Here is a 6,000-nt window from a genome sequence, read left to right on the forward strand (position 1 = left end):
GGACTTACAGTGCATTGAAAAAGTATTCATACTATTCCACATTTTGTCATGTTACAACCAAAAATGTAAATGTATTTTATTGTAATTTTATGTGATACAAAGTGATACAACACAAAGTGGCACATAATTGGGAAGTGGAAAGAAAAAATGCTTTCAGAAGTCCCCTAATTAGTAAATAGATTTAACCTGTGTGTAATTTAATCTCAGTATAAATACAGCTGTTCTGTGAAGCCCTCATCAGAGGTTTGTTCGAGAACCTTTGTGAACAAACAGCAATATGAAGGCCAAGAAACACACCAAACAGGTCAGGGATAAGGTTATGGAGAAGTTTAAAGCAGGGTTAGGTCATAAAAGATATCCCAAGCTATCATCTGAAAATGGAAAGAGTATGACACAACTGCAAACCTACCAAGAGATGGCCATCCACCTAAACTGACAGGCCGGGCAAGATGAGCATTCATCAGAGAAGCAAAAAAAAAATGTTTCCAGTATCATCGCAAATACCCTAAACTGCCCCAGCAAACTCTTTAATCTAGTCACCCAGACCATGAACCCAGTCTGCCTAGAGGCCCCGAATTCTGATTCACAAGAATTTTGCAACGAATTATTGGATTATTTCATTAACAAAATTGAAAAAATCTGTGAAAGTATTCAGCAAAATAGAACCTTCATCAACCCCCCCCCCCCCTCCCTAAATCACAAACCTAATACCCACATAAATCCGCCGCAATCAACTAATTTCATTCTAAAACCCATTTCCATCGATGCCACTAAAAATATCAGTGGTACTCTGCGAAATAGCACAGCGCCTAATGATATCATCCCCACTAAACTTCTGAAAGAATGTGCCGATATTTTGGCACCAGCTATCACGCAGCTCATAAACCAGTCATTCAAGGAGGGCATGGTGCCAACCTTGCTGAAACAAGGCATAATCAAACCAATTCTCAAAAAAAACACCCTCGACCCCAAAGACCCAAACCACCGTCGACCCATAACAGGTCTAAATGTCTTCTCCAAGGTAATGGAGAAAGAAGTTGTACAACAGCTACAACATCATTTAGACACCCACAAATTACTCGATCCGTTTCAATCGGGTTTCCGTCCTAGTCATGGGACAGAAACAGCACTGCTCAAAATATGGGATGATGCTCTTGAGGCAGCAGACGAAGGAGAATCTTGTCTTCTGGTACTGCTGGACCTAAGCGCAGCTTTTGATACTGTAGACCACAAATTATTACTGACTCGGCTAGCTGAAGTAGCCAGAGTCGCGGAATGTGATTTATCTTGGTTCTCCTCCTTCTTGGAAAACCGATCACAAATAGTGAAACTTGGTCCTTTCACTTCTGAAAAACGCACGGTGTCATGCGAAGTCCCTCAGGGATCCCCTTTGTCGCCGGTTCTGTTCAATATCTATCTCCGCCCTCTTTTTGAAATCATCAGTAACTAGAAGTTACTTTACCACTCTTATGCAGATGACACACAACTGTATTTTCGCATCTGCAACAAAAAGGATCATTATCTCGGACTAGAGAAATGCCTTACTTTGATAGAAAATTGGATGACGAAGAGTTATCTTAAACTCAACGGTTCGAAAACATAACTTCTCCTGTTTCACGCCAATTGAAAGAATCCTCCCGCAACAACATGGACACCCCCGCCCATTCTGGGTAAAACCATCACCCCTAGCACCAAAGTCAAAAGTCTCAGAGTCATTTTCGACACCTACATGACAATGGATGCACAAATAGGGTCAGTAGTCAGCGGATCGCACCATCTGCTGCGCCTACTATGCAGACTTACTCCCTTTATCCCAAAAGAAGACATAGCAGTCGTGGTGGGAACAATTATCAACTCCAGACTTGACTATGCAAATGCCCTCTATCTCGGACTCCCTAAATACCAAATCACTCATCTGCAAGTCGTTCAAAATACGGCCGCTCGACTAGTGACTGGGAAAAAACCATGGGAAACAATCTCACCTTCACTGAGATCCCTTCATTGGTTGCCAGTAAAATACAGAATCACTTTCAAGGCACTCTGTCTAACGCATAAGTGTGTTCCAGGAAATGCCCCCCAATATCTATCCGAAAAACTAAAAGCTCACAACCCCAATCGCGTTCTGCGATCCACCAACCAAAATCTACTCCAGATACCCAAAGCCAGATACAAGTTCAAAGGAGAACTAAGATTTGCAGTTCAAGGACCTAGACTATGGAATGCTCTACCAACCAGCATCCAACTGGAGGTGAACTACTTGGCCTTCAGAAGAAAAGTCAAAACCCTTCTCTTCTGAGGACAAAAAAAGTTTACTCAGGGAATGGATACTAAGCGCCCAGAGGCGATTCAGTTCGCATGTGTTGCGCTATATAAGTTCACTCACTCATGGTAACTCTGGAGGATCTGCAGAGATCTACAGCTCAGGTGGGAGAATCTGTCCATAGGACAAATATTAGTCATGCACTCCACAAATCTGGCTTTTATACAAGAGTGGCAAGAAGAAAGCCATTGTTGAAAGAAAGCCATAAGGACACCCATTTTCAGTTTACGAGAAGCCATGTGGGGAACACAGCAAACATGTGGAAGAAGGTGCTCTGGTCAGATGAGACCAAAATGTAGCGGAAAACTAACACTGCACATCACCCGGAACATTTCCATCCCCATTGTGAAACATGGTGGTGGCAGCATCATGTTGTGGGGATTCTTTTCTTCAGCAGGGACGGGGAAGCTGGTCAGTGTTGATGGGAAGATGGATGGAGCCAAATACAGGGCAATCTTAGAAGAAAACCTGTTAGAGTCTGCAAAAGACTTGAGACTGGGATGGAGGTTCACCTTCCAGCAGGCCAACAACCCTAAATATACAGCTTAAATCAAAGCATATTCATGTGTTATAATGGCCCAATTAAAGTCCAACTAAATCCAATTGAGAATCTGTGGCAAGACTTGAATATTTCAGTTCACATACGCTCTCTATCCAATCTGACTTAGCTTGAGCTATTTTGCAAAAGAAGAATGGGCATAAATGTCACATTTTACATGTGCAAAGCTGGTAGAGACATCCCCAAAAAGACTTGCAGCTGTAGTTGCAGTAAAATGTGGTTCTACAAAGTATTGACTATGGGGGCTGAATACAAATGCATGCCACACTTTTCACATATTTATTTGTAAAAAGAAATATATATATATATATATATATATATATATATATATATATATATATATATATATATATATATATATATATATATATATATATATATATATATATATATATATATAAAAAAATTTCCTTCCACTTCACAATTATGTGCCACTTTGTGTTGGTCTATCACATAAAATCAAAAATAAAATATATTTACGTTTCTGGCTGTAACATGACAATATGTGGAAAATTTCAAGGGGTATGAATACTTTTTCTAACCAATGTATTAAGTTTAAAGAGAAGTGTTTATATTTACATCACTAGATTGATGAATCAGATAATGGGAAAACCTTGGTGTTGCACTTTATAAATACTGTATACATTAGATAGAATGTCTTGTGTGACCAAGGTGTATACATTTTGGTTTCACTGCTACCATGGGGTCATGGCAAATCCTGATATTTGTGAAGTTTGTAGGCTGTCTGTTATAAATAAATATGAGCTCAGGCATGTTCACAACCAGCACGTGCAGAGCCCGCCAGGAAGTCAACACTGCACAGCGCTAATCACAGGCAGTGAGACATTTCCCAATCCTGCAGCCTCGAATCAGGAAAATGTTTCACTGTCTGCAATTAGCGCTGTGCAGGGCCAAAATCTTGGCGGGCTCTGCACGTTTGCGAACACGCCTGAGTTCACCCTTAGTTATAAATAAGAATCAAACTATGTGGAGGGTCTATTGCAGTGCAGTGCATAGCCTTTTACCTGGCCAACTGAGTCAAAAACACCAATAGATTAAAAGAATGGATAACAAAACCCCCTTTCTATAAAAGTATCAGTGTGGCTTTTTTCCCCAGAGAATAAGTGCAGGTACTTCCCTCTTCCAGGTCTCCCCATGTCTCCACCCCTTAACCACCTCAAAGCACTGTCCTTGATCCCCTGCAACATCCACAATAGATCTGACCCATTAACAATAAATAACCCCAACAACAATAAACGCCACACCACAAAATCCCCCCCCCCCCCCCAAGTAGCAATAGTCATCCCACCAATAATAGACCCAGTTAGTAACAGTAAATCTCCCAACAGCAACAATAGACCTCCCTAGCAATGATAGCTGGCCAAGCAACAATAGATCCCCCAGTAGCCAGAAACAATAGACCCCCCCAGAACAATCCACCATCCCTTGGCATTACATAAGCTCATTGTTGGAGGTGTCGGAACTGCATTCCCCCTACATTTACACTGAAAAACATAGCTTGCTTATTAGCATTACAAATGACCAGAATTGAATAACAAGATTTGCACCCATAGACTAATGCTGCGTACACACGATAATTTTTCGGCATGAAAAAAACATTGTTTTTCAAAAACGTCATTTAAAATGATCGTGTGTGGGCTTCACATCATTTTTCAGGTTCTGAAAAACGACAAAAAAAAAAATTCGAACATGCTGCATTTTTTAACGTTGTTGTAAAAAATGATCGTGTGTGGGCTAAAACGACGTAAAAAACCCACGCATGCTCAGAAGCAAGTTATGAGATGGGAGCACTCGTTCTGGTAAAACTACCGTTCATAATGGAGTAAGCACATTCATCACGTTGTAACAGACAAAAAAGCGTGAATCGTCTTTTACTAACACGGAATCAGCTAAAGCAGCCCAAAGGCGAATAGAACTTCCCCTTTATAGTGCCATTGTACGTGTTGTACGTCACCGCGCTTTGCTAGATCATTTTTTAAAAACAATGGTGTGTAGGCAACGTCGTTTTAATGATGAAGTTGGGAAAACGTAGTTTTTTCGACATGCTGAAAAACAAAACAAAATTTTCATGCTGAAAAATGATCGTGTGTACTTGGCATAAGTCTTTGATGCAAAGTTCACAGATTTAAAACTTCAAGCAAAATTTGTGAAATTGTTAATGCACTGAATTCATGCAGATTCTGTTACCCCTATCAAAACTACTGAAGGAAAAATAAAACATATAATTCACATAATACAGAGCTATAATAACGTATTAACCATACATAAGTCACATTCAACAAGACTTGTTCTGTAATGTTCTGTAATGTTTTGTACAACATCTAAGTAGCTTCCTCAGCCCAAATATATGTGTCAGGAACAAACCACAATAGTTGACAACAATTCACATCTTTAGCAATTTAACTTGAACAATTAACACCTGCCCTAGATAAAATGGCACCATGGAATTGGATTATGTAATAAGAACATGGATGTTTTACAGACTTTTACACATCCCATCTTGTTTTTAGATACAGTAATCAGCCTCTAGCAATCCATGGTGATTGGATTAAGGTGATTGACTTACCAGTGCAGCTTTACATTTCAGTTATGTTCCTTACTCTTATTAAAACTCAGGAAGTTACTTGGATAAGTTCCAAGTTTGGATAAGTTGGATACGTTTCAACCTTACAGTGTCCAGTTGAATGTGAATAAGTACTATTTCCTATACTATGACCTAAATAAATGAGAATCTCTACAGAAAGCTATTCAAATGCAGCTCATTTATACGTCTTGCTCTGAATTCAGATAACAGCCTTTATATAAAAAAAAATCTCTGATGACTTGCATTTGCAGTGGTAAAATACCACAAAAAAAAAAATAAAATAATAGAAAATAGATTCTCACACAAACACAAATCAGTGTTCTTATAATAGTTCATTGTAGTTCTAACTTTAAAGCAGGGCTGTATTTATCATAATGGAACATGTGAGTCATTGCCTAGGTTAGCAATGTTCTTTTGAGGTCTTTAGAAATAGAAAGAAGTCCTGCATGTAAAGCATAGACAAAGCAACAATATTTAGAATATGTACTAATTCCCTGAAGCAAACTTTTTTTTTTT

The sequence above is a fragment of the Rana temporaria genome, chromosome 1 (genome assembly GCF_905171775.1).
Source record: "Rana temporaria chromosome 1, aRanTem1.1, whole genome shotgun sequence".
NCBI lineage: Eukaryota > Metazoa > Chordata > Amphibia > Anura > Ranidae > Rana > Rana temporaria.